Source organism: Euprymna scolopes, chromosome 38, assembly GCF_053919585.1.
Source record: "Euprymna scolopes isolate OS-2025 chromosome 38, ASM5391958v1, whole genome shotgun sequence".
Lineage (NCBI taxonomy): Eukaryota > Metazoa > Mollusca > Cephalopoda > Sepiida > Sepiolidae > Euprymna > Euprymna scolopes.
The window spans coordinates 76,753,231-76,771,216 of NC_136519.1; the positions used below are offsets into that span (position 1 = coordinate 76,753,231).

Consider the following 17,986-nt stretch of genomic DNA (forward strand, 5'->3'; position numbering starts at 1 on the left):
TATGTCGATTTTTGGTCTACAGACTTGAAACTTAGATCATTCGTAGACATTTTTGCTGACGACACTACCATCTATGGCAGCACATCCAAGGCTGTAAACGACCAAGTTCTCTCTGATTCTCTCTCCACTGATCTTGAGCATGTGGTACAATGGGGAAAAAAGTGTCTGGTTATTTTTAATGCATCTAAAACCAAGCTTCTATCTTTACATCATCAACATTCTGATCCCCATCTGGCATCAATTGAAATGAATGGCTCTTGTCTTGGGGAGACTCCACATTTTGACAAGCTTCTGGGTTTGACCATTACTCCTGATCTAAAATGGAATACATACATCAAATCTGTTGCCAAGTTTGCTGGAAAAATTATTGGATCCTTCTATTGATCCAGTAGATATCTACCCGCTGATGCAATACTCTACCTATATAAGAGCCAGGTACGTCCAAGGATGGAGTATTGCTGTCACATCTGGACAGGAGCTAGTAGGAAGAATTTATCTTGCCATGACTGAGTTCAGAATAGACTTTGTATCCTACTAAGGGATGCCCTTTTCTCTTCCCTGCAACCTCTTTCTCACAGAAGAGATGTTGCAAGCCTGTCTCTGTTTTCATGGCAAGTGCTCGTCTGAGCTCCAATCTATGCCCCCCCCCCACGCCAAACATTCACGAGAAACACTTGTTTGGCTGAAACACTATCAATAATTTCCCCCACTCTATCTGTGCCTAAACCTAAATGTAGATTCCATGAACAAAGCTTTCTTAGAACTGCACATCTGTGGAACTCTTTTCCGTTTACCTGCTTGACTACAATATGGCCATCTTCAAGTCCAATGTGAACAAGTTCTTGATGAGCCGTTCCTCTTAAGTAATCCAATTTTATCAACTTTACACTTTTAATGATTACTATGATATTGTCCTTTTGACCACTGTACACTCTTTAACCCTTATCCTCGAGTAGTCTCTGGGCCTTGATAAGTGGTGATTCCCATGTAAAAAAAAAAAAAAAAAAAAAAAAAATTAAAAAAAGGAGTATTCAAACACGTAGAACAAAATCGATTTGGTTTTTAGACGGAAAAAGTATCTGCTAAGAGTTCAAAATGCTCAACACATGCATAAATATACATTTATATGTTTAACTGCTCTAATTTGTCAAGTTTGATATGCATGTGTCATTAGCTCAGACATTAGTGAATACTGCTAGAGAGCTAAATGTTTTGGTTTCGATTCTAGCTGATGGCACCAAAGTCCTATTATTTTTTTTTTTAACATTTCAAATCACAGCTATATATTGGATACACCCCTCCCCAAAAAAAAAAAAATTTGGCTCTTTAATAATAAATATAAAATCTACATAAATATAGTTAAATGTAGTTTACTTTTTGCATGCAAATTGACAGAACTTTGGACAACAAAAATAACCTATTTAAAAAGACATGAAATTTGAACAAGAATATGAAGTGTTTATTTTTTAGGACAGAATAAGCAGTCGCGTAAATATTATATTTGCAAACATTGTTTTCTGTCTCCATTTTGAGATACGCAAAACCACCTTGCGCATAAATGAATTTACTCCTAGTCAATGACAAAAAAAAAAAAAAAAAGGACCAATTAGGTTCAGGAATCCCAGAAATAACCAAATATGTAATAAAACAAAACAAACAACTAAGAAGAGTTTTAATTTAAGAAAGAATTTATTACATTTGTTTACAGGTGCCAAGTGCATGCACAAAGGTCACCAGAACTCAGAGAAACTGGTGTAGATCCAAATAAATCCCTTTCATATTTGCTTATTTCTAGCGTTCCTAAAACCTAACTGGTCCCCAAAATTATTTTTCGCCAGTGTTCGGCCAAATATTTATATTAATATAAAATGATGATGCTTAAAAAGAAAGAAAAAGAAAATAGAAAGTTTTTTAAAAAATGTATAAATCGGCATTAAAAAAAAAAAAAACAGAAATAAAAAATATTTGAATAGATTCATCTGGAAGTTTTTGTTCGCAAACTTTTGTGATGAATATAACAACGTTCCCGAATTATTTTGATTGTATTTTTCCACAATTCTGTTATGATCGCAAATTGGTAATCTTTCCCTTCACTTCGCACCACAGCACTACCCGATAACAAAGGTAAGAAAAGAAACCAACCAACCCAACTGCTAAGATCACTTCATATATACACCTGACTCAGTTTGTAAATTTGCATATGGAACTCATGACAATGGCTATAATTTGTACTGTCTAAGCATGCTCGCGCCTCTAGCCTTGACCTCCAGACAGTTCCGAATTCTCAAGCCATTCTGTGTTTCCTTTATTCATTCCATTTCTTTTTTTTTTGTTGATCGGTCATGCTATAGTTATGTTTTCAAAATGAGTTACCCATCAATTCAATGTTAAACCTAAATCTCACTCAATGCTGCAAATGGATCATTATTTTGGTGTCAACCTCCCTTCTCCTTTTGCATTGGCAAGGAGAATATAGGTAAATAAACTTGATATCTCTGAAATGATCATACAGTATCTCTGGTTGTTTTTGTTTTGATTACTATTTGATTAGATGTACTTATATTAATTAATTTTATTTACCTCCCATTTAATATATATATATATAACTATTTCATTTATTCACATAAATTTACTATACGAAAGTATAGATTTATGCGTAAACCTTAAGTATTTACTTCAAAAGTGCTCAATACATAGGTAGAGCTAGTTAGTAATTTATAAAATATATATGGCGATTAAGCTACACTGAATATTCTGCGTTTCATCCAACTATAGGATTCGTCAGGCTTATGCGCGAATTCTGCCGTTGCTTCTTGTTTTTATACATGTTGAGGATTACTAGTTGGCCACTCAGCTTTCTAGTATCCACCGCGCCCCTTCCTACCAGCCAATGGGCATGCATTTTATCAAACAAAGGATCTGTTTTAGAGCTAGGTTAGTGGTTTTAGGTGGCCGTTCTGCTTCTTTTTTTTTTTTTATATACATGTAAATATACCTATGTGTACACAATAATGCACATATATATACATATATATATATACACATATGCGTGTGATCGTTTATGTATATTCATGTTTATTTAATTTATTTATTTGTTTGTTTTCTATTGTTATTGTTAGTTTTAAAGCTATTTTGTATCGCTATCCTAGAGTGAGTTTTATTTTGTGAACACAGTTGTTTGCTATTTCCCGCCTACAGTTTAATAGATTTTGGGGTTCTTTAAAGTACAGGATAGAAAATTTTTCATGGAGGCATAATTTACATGGGTCGTCTAAATGTCTGCATGTGGTCGCTTGTCTTATTATTTTCCATTCGACTACCGGTGAATGTCCGCTTTCTTTGAGTTCCCAGTATTTATTCGCTAGTGTTGTTTTTATACGGTGTACAAGTATTTATTCGCCAGTGTTGTTTTTATACGGTGTACAAGTACAACCATACCATAAATAAAAATACTAATAACGAACAAGATAAATGCAATTGTAGACACCGCACACTTTGCCCAGTCCAAAACAAATGTCTAACAAAAAGCGTAGTCTATCAAGCAACAATATTTGCAAAAGAAAACCCGAATAACAAAAAATATTACATAGGCATGACTTCCTTAGATTTCAAAACCCGATACTATGACCACAAAAGCACATTCAAAAATAAAAAACACCGTATAAAAACAACACTAGCGAATAAATACTGGGAACTCAAAGAAAGCGGACATTCGCCGGTAGTCGAATGGAAAATAATAAGACAAGCGACCACATGCAGACATTTAGACGACCCATGTAAATTATGCCTCCATGAAAAATTTTCTATCCTGTACTTTAAAGAACCCCAAAATCTATTAAACTGTAGGCGGGAAATAGCAAACAACTGTGTTCACAAAATAAAACTCACTCTAGGATAGCGATACAAAATAGCTTTAAAACTAACAATAACAATAGAAAACAAACAAATAAATAAATTAAATAAACATGAATATACATAAACGATCACACGCATATGTGTGTATATATATATATATATATTTATATGTATATAAAAAAAAAAAAAAAAGAAGCAGAACGGCCACCTAAAACCACTAACCTAGCTCTAAAACAGATCCTTTGTTTGATAAAATGCATGCCCATTGGCTGGTAGGAAGGGGCGCGGTAGATACTAGAAAGCTGATTGGCCGACTAGAAATCCTCAACATGTATAAAAACAAGAAGCAACGACAGAATTCGCGCATAAGCCTGACGAATCCTATAGTTGGATGAAACGCAGAATATTCAGTGTAGCTTAATCGCCATATATATTTTATAAATTACTATATATATATATATATATATATATATATATATATATATATATATATATGACTACTTAATTTAATCACATAAATTAATATATAAAAGTATAGATTTATGCGTAAACTTTAAGTATTTACTTCAATAGTGCTCAATACGTAGGTAGAGCTAGGCAGTAAGTTAGAAAATATATATGGCGATTAAGCTACACAGAATATTCCGCGTTTCATCCACGCTAGAATTCATCAGGCTTATCATCTAAGCCTAATGAATCCTAGCGCGGAATATTCTATGTAGCTTAATCGCCATATATATATTTTATAACTTAGTATATATAAGAACAAGTAGTCAATAAAACATGTTCAAAAACACTTTGAAAAAGAGTTAAAAACATCTGATTTTAAAAAAGAAACACAAAATAAGTGGATAGTCCTTAATCCACGGAGTTTTGAAGCAATACTTTCCTTCTCATCAGAGGATAGGATTTAGCAAAATGCGGGATCAGATTTTGCTTGCAAAAGTATTTAATGAAACTACAAGTAAGTCATAGATCTTACTTGGTAACAAATTATGAAGTAGAGGGAATAAGGTGATTATATATATATATATATATATATATATATATATATATAATTATTTTTAATATCTACAGACTAGTGTTTCATCCTTTCAGGAATAATCAGTGCAGGTAGTCATCATGATTACCGCTGGTCGGGAGATTCGAACCCGGCCACAAAGCTATCTTTGATTCCATTAGCAAGATACAAACCGCTCAGCCAACGTTAACCGCAGCGAAAATATAGTTGAAATTAACATTTATATAAAGAGTAAATGTCATTCAAGAAGGCCGAGGGTGATCTTGTGATTTTAACATCATGATCTGTGCACGTGGGCTTAAGTGACCGACTTATTTCATTTCAACGTAAAGTGCTCAACAATAACAACTGAGTTCTTAAAAGGACTAACATAATTATTACTATAATTTTTTAAATACCTACAGACTTTCGGGAATCATCAGTGCAGGGAGTCATGATTACTGCGGTCGAGAGATTCGAAACTGGGCACAAAGCCATCTTTGACTCCATTAGCAAGAAACAAACACACACATATATATATATATATATATATATATGCACACACACAAAAATAAATATACATTGTTATTTATTACAAATGAAAAGATAATTTAATTACCTTCTGTCTTTCTCTTACAATCAAAATGTGAAAAACTGTTATATCTTTGGATCTAAATTTGCAAAAGAAAAAAAAAGGAAATTCCTCCTTTTGGTAAAACTCTTTAATTACTTTGTTCTTGTTTCATATCTTCAGTTGTTGGCAGACACACACATCAATCACCAAGCAACATTACAGACTTCTGTTGACAAACCAATTATATTCAACAGCCTGCTCACATCCTTGCACTCCATGCAAAATTGTCCGACCAATCAGAATTAAATAAATCTATTCATATTAAGATTCTTAGAAAAATGATTCCTCAATCTGTTTCAAAAAGACAATTAGTAAGTTTATTAGTGCTAAATTGCAGAAACCAACAAAATGCCATGTTTAACCGAAATTACCTTGGATTCATAATGTTATGTAGTGAAGAATTACTTTGAGAGTTTAAATGAGTTTAAGTGGCATTTTTTTTTTTTTTTTCAATTTTATTCAAGCTAGGGATGGGGCATCCTACTGGATGCAAGACATGCACCCATTATCTCATTCTAGCCAAGAGATCTTTTTAAGATTCTAACCATTCCTTTAAGTGCAATTGTTTGTATTGCTCTTGCACTTGGTTCACCGGGTATATTTGCTAGGTCTTTTTTGAAATTCTTTTTCATTAGTCCAGTTGCTCATATAATTATTGGAAGGATCGAGATCTTAAGATTCCAGTTTCTTTTTATAATGTGTACTGTAAAAAAACAGTTTTCTTACCTCAAAACATATACCCCACCCCCCACCAAATCCAATTCTTTCTCACTTATAACTGTGGCAGCAATGTTGTAATGTCAGAACTATGCCATCAGAAAATCTGGCTCCTGACAGGACCATTCATAGCGAACAGGTTTGGTGGTAAGACAGATTAGGGAGTGCAATCCAACTAAACTAACACGGCTCTGGTGAAAACTCAGAATTTGGTAACAGGAACTGTAATCATTTAATCGCCTCTGCATGTGACAAGCAAAGACGTGTCAGGCAGAGAATTTCAAAACTAATGGGATTGAAAGTGGCAACAATGCTTCTTCCTCAATTCTTTGTGTGTTCTGTGCCAAATCTTCACTGATTTTGCATGCAACTGGAGAGGCTTGCTATTCTCAGTGTTGGAGTAAATGCCGACAATCCTGCAATCAATTTTCAAGATAATCACAATATAAATCAGTAAGTTTTTTGGTGATGAGCATAAGGACTTGGTTTTCTCCACACATAAAGAAAAACCTTATCGCTAACTCTGCACTTGTGAGGACCCAAGTAAATATAGGGATTTGATGGCTACTGTGCAAATTTGAAAAGAGAGAAAGAGAAGGAGAGAGAGTGCATGTAACATTTCTAGAAAAAAGGGGGGGGTGTCAGAAATCAGCAATTTTTGCACGAGTCAAAATAGTAAAAAAGAAAAAAAGTGACATTTTCTTTTTGCTGTTCAAGTGACTTCTCATCTGTCTAGATGTCCCCCTTTTTGCCCTAATTTTAGGGGAGCTGATTTTCCCCCGACATTAAAAACGACCTTGTGTCACATTTGCTTTCATGGGGAAGCAAATTCATAGATGTAATCATAGAACATCATCACCAGCATCATATTTGATTAAAAGTCAGTTTTACATACTTTACATAGGTTTGGCTTTCAGAAATTGAGTTTCAAGCTAACCTATCAGTAAAATTATTGGCCGACTGAGTCAATAGAGGGGACGGGGCACTTTCTTGCTATTAATTGTGCATACATATCATAAATAGTACCGTTTATCCATTTAGTCTAAGCTTGTTTTAGTGCGTTTGTGTTTTTATGGCATATCAACCCTCTATTATTGAAACAAAAATCAAATTGTAAACAATTTACTGTTATATGATTGATTGAACACCAAGATACTACTTAAACCAAAGCTAGGGAAAATCTGAGGTTCATACTTTTCTCAACAGTATTACTGTGTAAATGATTACAGCAGATCTGATAAGACTTAAGCCAAAGGAATCTGAAGAAATTAAAATTCAAGGAATCTTGCTTAATGGTGTGTAATGACTAGGGCCATGACAACAGTATATTCTTTTTATTGTTTTGACTCTCCTGTGTGTATCCGTTGATATCTTATATGCTTTTATATAGATTGGTGTGGTTCGCGGTTGATTAACCATGTCTAATTGTCAGATATATACTCAAGAGTCATAACAATGATAATATTCTGTTGTCATAGCCCTAGTAATGACTATGGATCAAATTCAATGAAAATGTGAAATATTTAAATGTTCACTGTTGGTTGTGCACATATTATGCTCGTAAAAACCTTGTAAAATACCCAAAAGAAACTGAAATCTGGGGAATATTTATATCAATTGATGTTGAATACATATTGTTAAATTTTCACAAAAATCAAACACATTAGAATTTTCACAAAATACTTCAACACCGTCTTTGAATTTAGAAAGAAAACAAAAAAAAAACACACACACACACACACAAATTAAACCAAATAAGCGTGATTAGCAGCCATGTTCCAAAATTCATAATGATCGGTTAATTAGTTTCAGAGTGAATCCAAAACATAGAAATATATAAACATATAGATATGCGTAACTTTATCCAGAGCTTAACACTTTAGGGATTATTTAATGCTGAAAAGAAAACCCATATTGAAAAGGGTTCAGTTGTATATGATTAAATGAACATCTGCTGATATTTTACTGATAGCTGTCAGTAAATTTTGGGTTCATACCTTCTTAGGTTGGAAATTTGAACTCGGTGTAGCAAATTCCATAGTGTGTGACTGTATGCATTAGGATTAACTCAAGTAGATGACTTGAGTCAACAAGTTTTATTACTGTGTGTGTGAATTTCTATTACCGGATATAATTACAACACACCCAATGATTTTAAAACATTAAATGATTTGCTAAACTGACTCAGTCAGGTGGATACCAAGGAGTGTTAGTTGCACTTACATTTATATTTAACTAGCAGGGAGACCCGATGTTTCTCAGGATTGAATGAGAATTAACGAATGTTCCACACTTGCAATACTTTTATTGTCATCAAAATTGGTAAAATTGTTCTTTTTTCAATCAAATCGATTGATTGCTTGTTCTAGTTGAAGATCTCACATTATGCACTTGAAGGCGGCTTCACATGCCCCCTGCAGTAATCCACAATATATTGTAATTTACATTGCACTGTAGAATACCTACATTGATTTTATAAAATTATTTTTATATAATGATTTGAATTCAAGTTTAAAATGAAAGTCAAGTATCATGGTTCAATTGTGCTCCAAAGAGAAACATTCATTTCAAATGTGCCTTTGTCTTATCGAAGAACTTGCTGTTGATTTTATATGTTGGACCCTTCTGCTTGTGCGATCATAAAACTTCTCAAATGCACTTGTATTGTTAGGCTGCGCAATGATGTTACCTCTAGTTAAAATTGGACTGTTCCTTTTTCATGTTTTTTTTTCTTTTTTCAATTGTGGATACTTATAGGAGGAATTCCGATAAAAAAATCTATCTAACAATACTCTAAGACACAAAGTACATTTGTGTGAAATTTCAAAAAAGTTGACCCAGCCGTTTTGGAGTCCATATGGAACTCACACAAACACACACACACACACAAAGAGCCTTTTATATATAAGTAAAGATGACACAGTAACAACAATGCATATCCATAAGATGCAATCAATCAAGAGACATTGCTAGTCTTTCTCTACTCTGTCATTATTTTCATGACATGCACTCGACTGAGCTCCAATCTGCCCCCTCTCGTTACAAAAACATGTCTAGCTAAAAAGCACTACAAAAACATGTCTAGCTAAAACCACTGTCAATAATTTCATTTTCTTCCTCTGTTGCTCGTCCTATACAGTTCTAGGAAGTCCACCGTATTAGGCTTTGCCTTCTCCCTTTAAGAAGGGGTTAGTTTATTGCTATTCACCTGAGGTGCTCTACTGGAGAATGCCAACAGGCATATATATTCAGGTTAGAGGGTTCTTCCTCTAGATATCTGGCTCTTCAATCCCAAATTCCAGCCCTTGTGTCATATCATCACGCGATAGGAAGGAGATGAATAACTCATTAACTGTTATCCTTGAGTGGCTTATAAGCCTTGATAAGAGGTGACTTAATAGTATATAAAAATCTGCACATTTCGTGATGAAAATGTTATTTTAAACTTAAGTATGACAGACCAAAGAAAATGCGATTTCAAACTTAGGTATGATAGATCAAAGAAAAGGCTATTTCAAACTTAAGCATGACAGACCAAAGAAAATGCTATTTCAAACTTAAGTATGATAGACCAAAGAAAATGTTATTCCAAAGTTTCGACTCAAGTTTTGATCAAAATCTATTATATGATTTTTGACTTCAGAAAATGTCTGAAATTTAAATTAAAGGAGTCTTAAGAAATTCAGTGAATCTTGCTTAAATCAAATTTAATGCAAATCTGAAATATTTAAATTTTCGGTACTTATGCAGAATACTGACCGTGCTGAAATAATATTATTTAGAAACCCATTTTTAACATGGGATGGGGGGGGGCATAAAAAAAAAAAAAACTATTCTATACTTTCACCTAACAATCTAATAAATAAGATACTATAAAAATTGAATTTAACTTGAAAATCCTATCTAAAAACCAGTCCAATATGTAGTTTTCAAAATGGAAGGTTGTGCCTATATCATATCCCCTAATTCAGAGAATATTTATTAATTGATAACTATTACGCATTATTAAAATTTCACAAAAATCAGAGGTATGTGCATCGTTACGAAAGGTTTCCACCCCTCTTTGCATAAAACTAATATAGCCCACATTACAACTTCTTATGCCTAGCAGATGTGTTCCAAAATTTATAATGATCGGTTAATTTAGTTTAGGAGTAAATCCAATACATAGAAATATATAGACACACCTAAGTAGATGAGTTAATAAGAGGCATAGGTGCAGTGCATACTGTATTAATTTGATTTATAAATTTTTTTTTTTTGTAAATATGATTTTGAAACTAAAATTTATTAACTATATATATATATTTTTAAAGTAACTATTTTAAATTAATACATTATCAATTGATTGATTTTTTTTAACTTTAAAGATCATATTTATCTCTACTTACAAAAACAATATTTGATATAGTTTTATAAACAGAAACAAATGTTCTGAACCTCACCCGTGACTGGACGTTAGTCTGTCCACAGCAAAGTGAGTACCGATTTACACACTAGGGTGGCATCTCTTGCTTACTGCACCTGGTATTCCTAATTACTCGCCCATCCAAGTACTAGACAGGCTCAATGTGGCTTAACTTTAACAATCCAATAAAAACTTGTATTGAGATGATTTAGTAATAAATTGAATGAATCGTAGACTCGCCAAAAGCTTCACCAGACCTACGTCATAAAAATCTTGGAAAACGAAACAAAAAAATGCTCACAGAAAACTCATTTCATGGTAGCATCAGTAAATTAGCCATAAGTAGCAGCACATGCTGTGGAGGCACAACTAAAAGATGTAAAAATATATCTTCCCCATCTTTCAAACGAAATATGAGATGGTACAATATCTTGAATCCGTTCCAAAAATTTGGCAGAACTCATTGATCGACTAGCACTAAGCCAGCCATAGTTATAAATAACTGACAATCTCATACCGAATAAGAATGAGGGAATTTGTTTAACCACAGGAATTCTTCAAGTTTGCATTTCGCAACAAGTGAAGGAAGAAAGAAAACAGACATATTGGATAAGCATTGCGATTCAATTAAATAAATATGGCTACCAAGAATGACTCAGCATTTTACGATTTTTTTTTTTTTTTTTTTAGATGCAGCCACTTGCCTTAAGAAATTGTCTTTCAGTTTGCAATATAATTTTTACCATTAATTGCACAGCCTGAATGAACGCATCTTGATATCGTATTATTTGGATTCACCTGAAGAAGGCCGTAGTTTACAGACAGAAACATTGTGAAAATGATACTCAAGACGAGAACAGTAGTCCAAAGAATTCAAATACTTCAGAAATGTAGTATCTTCATATATCTTGGTTTTTCTGCAACAAGTGTCATAAACATGGCTAGAAAGCATTATTCATCACTCATTTGAGCATAGATCAGAACGAGTAACCATTTTTTGTGTATGTTTCTGAATTTTTGAGATGAGGATCAATAATATTATTTGGATTATTCAAACTACTGTTCTCATCTTGAGTGTTATTTTCACAACGTTTCAGTCGATGTTACCTTCAACCTTCTTCAAGTGTTGTCAAACTCCGGAATCTGCATGGAATTGCGAACGGAACCTATTATTTAATACACAGGGGTAGCATGCTCTCATTCTGTCAGCCATGAAGTCCTAGATAAATCACAATTACACTTTATGCATCATTCGCAAGGACCCGTGGCGTAATGGATAAAGTACTTGGTAAAATCAGTTTTAGGCTACACCCTTCTGGGAGTTAAAATAAAAATTGTGAATTACTTAGTGGATTAAATAAAGGGTTTCACCTCAAAATTCAGTGTAGATTCTTGAGTTTGGCAAAAAGATTTTTGAGTTTGACAAAATATATATATATATATATATATAGAAGGACGGAGGTTACATGAACTGAAATATTGTGAAAATAACGAGGGCGAGAACAGTAGTCCATATAATCCAAATAACACAAGTCATTTTTGTGTATTTCCAAAATGATTGTTATTTTGGAAATACAAAAAAAAAAATGTTACTTATGACCCATACGAAGTTATCAAGAATTTGGTAATCATTTTGCCTTAAATTTATATAACATGAACCCTTACTCTAAAGTCTAATTAATTTTTTTTGTGTTTTTAATTTTACATGTATTTTTAGAGTGTTAACATATATATATATATATATATATATATATATATATATATATATATATATATCTCATTTTTATTTTTCCATTGGCTGTTTGAGGGCAAATGGTTAAATTTTACTAAAATTAAAGTTGTATCACCGATATTAACACATGCTACCGCTGTCGTGCATCATAGAAATGATTAATAGAAAAATAATACTACTATATTGAAGGTCTTATTCTTCTTTTTTTATTATAATTATCAACTTCAAATATTTTTCTGCAAATATAGTTAAATGATATTTTTTCCTTTAATAGTAATGGTTGATTAATTATTTCCAAAATCAACTTATCCTTTTTGATGAGATCCTGATCTTAAATGGAACATGTACATCAAATGTGTTGCCAAGGCCGCTGGAAAAATGGTGGGATCTTTCTATCGATCTGGTAGATATCTCATTGCTGATGCTATTCTCTATCTATATAAGAGCCAGGTATGTCCAAGGATGGAGTACTGTTGCCACATATGGGCAGGAGCTGCTAGAAAGGACTTGTCCTGCCTTGATAGAGTTCAGAATAGACTTCGTAGCCTTGTAGGAGATGTCCTTTTCTCTTCCTTGCAACCTCTATCTCACAGAAGAGATGCTGCGAGTTTGTCTCTGATGTATCATTATTTTCATGGAAAGTGTTCGACTGAGCTTCAATCTATGGTCCCCCCTTGCCAAACTTTCACAAGAAACACTCGTCTAGCATAAAACACTATCAATAATTCCCCCCACTCTTTATCTGTGCTTAAACCTAAACGTAGATTCCATGAACAAAGCTTCTTTCTTAGAACTGAACGCCTGTGGAATTGTCTTCCGTTTTCCTGCTTTCCGGCTGACTACAATATGGTTGTCTTCAAGTCTAACGTAAATAAGTTCTTGATGAGCCGTTCCATATAAGTTATCAAATTTTCATTACTAATGATTACTATATTGTCCAGTTTCTACTGTACACTCTTTAACCCTTATCCTTGAGTGGCCTCTTGGCCTTGATAATGTGGTGATGCCTATGTAAAAAAAAAAAAAAAAAAAAAGTATATATTTTCCTTGAAAAATACAAGATTCAAAGGACTCAAATGGATTATTATTTTCTTTTGTAGAATATTAAAAAAGTATATAAAAGAAAATATGTAATGACAAATGCAATTACCTGCACTTTTTTCTATATTCCAAATATTGAACATGAATTTATTGTATCAACTTCTTTATGATAAATTTGAAAAATATTTATAAAGAAACTATAATATAATTAAAAAGTGCATATATATGTAAGAAATAATGAAGGCAGTGGGAATGAAGTGTTTATCTGATCCAAGCAAGGGTAAACTTCAATCTAATATAAATACTAGTATTTATATATTGATATATTAATCCCAACTAAATAAAAAAAGCTCAATACGAGAAGAATAGGAATAATAGCATTCTTTGAAACTCCATGGAATAAGGACTTAAAAAAAATTTTTTTGGAGTATTAAGTTGAACAATAAATTTAATTGTAAATTTTAACTTACAGTTTTAATTTCTTTTCTTTTATATATATATCTATAATATAAAGCTGAATGTCTGTGTGTTTGTGTGTGTGGTCACGAATAGGCTCTTATATGGTTGACTATTTTAAAAAACTGATTACATATAATGATAGAAGATGTATCAAGACACAGGAATGGGTATGTTTGATCTGGCAGAACAGTTGTTCGTTAAAATTGTGGGGTATGCATTCGCGCCTAGTCCACAAAGTATGGAAATAAAAAACTTAAAAATTAAAAAAAAAATATTTACAAGTGTTTTTGATATAGATGTACATAAGAATACTTTGATAAGTATGTTTTATCTTAAATAAGGATGGTATAATAAAATTGTGGGGTCTGCGTTCGCGCCTGGTCGCCATAGAATGGAAATAGGCACAAACTTTAATAAGACTTTTCATATCTATCTGCGTAAGTATACTTTGATAATTATGTTTCAGTTTGAAGAAATATGGTATAATAAATTTATGGGGTATTCGTTCATGCCTGAACTCCATAGAATGGAAATATGTCACAAAGTTTAACAATGTTTTTTTTATATAGATCCACAGAATATTGTGATAAGTGTTTCAGTGTGAACAGGTATGGTATAATAAATTATGGGGTTTATCTATTTTATTTTTACCTTCATCATATTTTGCTTTGGTTTTGATACCCCCAAATTCAACCCAAATTTACAACCCTTCCTTTTCATCATACTTTCATAAATCAGAGTCCATTTTCTGTAGGCTGTTTTTGAACCCAGTCAACGACGGGTACTTTTGCTAGTATATATATATATATATATATATATATGTGTGTGTGTGTGTGTGTGTGTGTGTGTGTTTTTGTTCTCTTTTTTGGTTTCTTGTTTATGTTTTTGTATGCATTTTATATTCTTTATTTTTTGTTCATCAGTGTTTGATTTTAAATTATATTTTATTATTTCTTTTCTGTTTTATATATTTTTATTTTATTCCCTCCTTTTCTTCCATTTCTTGAAATGCAGTTAGTTTATTTCATTTTTAAATATCATGCAACTGACCTGATTAATGTGATCCGATTTTTTACAATTTTCTGTACTGATTCTACGTTTGTATAAGTAGTATCGCCTGAAGAGGTCTCTAGTTACTTGTTACTGGCTGATCAAAACATGCTCATGAATGTGTAGCAACTTTATGTAAAACAAATAAAAAGTATATATATAACTGCATTTTTCTTTAGAGGTGACAAACTTTACATTAAATTAAATCGCAGAAAAATATTTTTGTTATACAAATATGTGGTTTATTCAAAAAATTAATTTTTGGAATTTATAATTTAAATATAATTTTGGGTATATGGCTCAGCAGCTTGCCATAATCTAGAGGTTCAATTTTAACAAACTCTACAAAATTAAATTAGGCTGCATTTTGGCAATAACATATCAAATGTTATCTTCTGAATGGTCTGTTGTGTCTGGTTTATCAGCATATACATTAGACTTTACTTATCCTCAAAGAAAATAATCTAATGGGATGAAATTGCATGAACAAGGTGATCAATTACAGGTCCATTTCATGAAATTATTCCTTCATCAAATGTTTCTCTTAGTAAATTAATCGTATCATTTACAATTTGTAAATGCTGCTCGCGTCTCAATCTCTTCATGATGAATTGCCAAACCAAGTCGAACTCAAAATAACCGATCATTGGAAAATCTGCAATTAAAGAAAATGGAGTTGTCAATTTAAAGTTTGCCACCATTAAAAAAAATGAACACTCTGTAATATACACATTTATATTTATATCTAGTAATGATGTGGCAATTCCAATATTTTTTCCAATTATATTACAATTACCAATTTTTTCTTTTTACTTGGAAGTCACCACTTATAAAGGCCTGAAGGCCACTCGAGGATAAGAATAAGGTGGTAGTGTAATAATCATTAATGGTGTAAATTGGGTAGAATTGGATTTATGGGGACAGTTCAATAAGAACTTGTTTACATTGAATTTGAAGGCTACCATGTTGTAGTTGGCTGGAAAGCAGGACAGCAGAACAGTGTTCCACAGGCAGGCAGTTCTGGGAAAGAAGCATTTTGTTCTGAATTCATGATTACGATGTTTTAATTTTCTAAATGGTTACAGAATTGTTAGTTTTTAATTTGCAGATTACCGTAAAATCCTGTGTAATATATACGCATTTATTTTCTTGAAAAGTAAAAATACACTGGGTGCATACATTACACGAATAGATCTTTCTAGGTTTTCCGCAAAATTTTCCTTGTGATTGATTAAAAATAGCAATTTGATAAACTCATTGCAAAATATTTATTTATATTTTTCTATGTGACATTTTTGCACATTTATCCACTTGTGCATTTTATCTGTGCCATTTTTACTGTGCCATTTTTACTTAAAGTTGTTATTATATGATCTACAGATTTTTGTTTTGCAGATCAGCTAAAAGCAAGGAGTATTTGTCATTTTATTATTAGAACAAACATTGGAAAGTAAAATTTAAAAAAAAAAAGCTTCTGGAATTGAAAATTAGGCACAAATTTTTCCAATTTTTATGTCGATATCCCCCCAAAATACAAATTATCATCCTAACACTAATATATATATATATTTCATAATTTTTTATTGATTTATACAAACATTACTAGCTACATATGTGCATGCATGTTTCAGCTGTGATTTCTTTCAAAATCCAACACCATCAGGCATCTAATCTTAACTGGTTTCAAATGCGAATGTATAGGGTTCTTTTTTTCTAAACTTTGTTTTTTATATGAAAATAAGAGAAGATGGAATATAAGAATAACAGTATGGTTACATTCCAAGATCTAAATACTTATTTTTCATACAAAACACTTCCTCTAATTTGTTAAAATTTTGGTACATTTTTATTACAGATCCGTTTTGTTATGCAGAAAAAAAAAATTGATTATGTCACTCGTTTCGTGCATATACTCCTCAGAAAAAATAGAAATTATTTCCTTAGAAAGAAAAAAAAATGCATGACAATATAATGTCATAAGAATAAAAAAGAAAGAAAATTCATAGAAGATTCGGCATTGTGTGTTTGTTCCAACGGCCATCTTGGTTCATATTAGTAATTATACTGTTATTCTTTTATATACATATATATGTGTGTGTGTGTGTGTGTGTCATATTTAACATACATTAAGCTTCTAAGTAAAACGGATTGGTATACACAAAGAATGAAGTCACATAGTATTCGCTGCCTAAATAAGATCTCCTTTCTATGGCTAACCAATATTAGCTTTTAAGAGGCATGGTGCACCTACTCCAAGTGATATTACCTCAAGTAATAGCACAAAGCTGAATACTCCACCAGACTCGATAAATTCTTGTCCTGGAATCCAGTAAGACCAAGATATCAGAACAAAAGATATGCTACAACATATGAAAATGTTTAATTGGGGAAGAGGAAAATTATGTTTTCAATTTCTTTACTAACTCAGTGTTTGAGAGATAAAGAACTTTAATGGAACATTCGAATATCTATGTATCTCGAATAGAGTTCAAGTGTTAGCTCCCAGACTGTAGGCCTCTTGATTTCTGAGAACTTCGACTGAAGTAAAATAAAACAAAAAAAGACAGAAATACACATCTGGGTATCTAGGAGAGTGAAGATTGAAATTGGTATTTGCATTTGCAGATATTACATTTTTTTTTTTTGCTTTCACTTTTTTTGAATAGAAAAACATCAAAAATGATACGGCATATGGGTTATCCGGTGGGGGTTGGGTAGCAGGAAGAGAAGAACTATTACAGAGAAGGATGCTCTCTCTTCTCTGCTAAAGACTTCATTTAACACATTTATTTCCTGTTCAATGAGATAATAGCTCACATTAAACAAGTTCCAGTTGTAGTTTTCTCTGGCAAAAAAGGAAAATGGCACAACCAAAATGGAAATGTTCAAATTTATTTTTATCAGTTAATAGAATTTGGGAGTATAATAACAGTAAATTATTGTAGCAAAGTAAATACTTGTAGGCCCCTCCCCCGCCCCCATCTCTCTAAAGGAACCAAAATATATATATATATTTTTTTTAACTTCAGTGTAAGTTCTCAGAAAACACTTAATCTTTCTCTCTCTCTCTCTCTCTATATATATATATAT

At 32.2% G+C, this 17,986-nt stretch overlaps 1 protein-coding gene across 3 annotated transcripts in view; it reads right to left on the reverse strand.

Moving 5' to 3' along the window:
- LOC145263195 (uncharacterized) overlaps positions 1-17,986 on the reverse strand; it is a 142,218-nt gene that overhangs the window by 24,825 nt on the left and 99,407 nt on the right. The gene's annotated exons all lie outside the window — the stretch shown is intronic.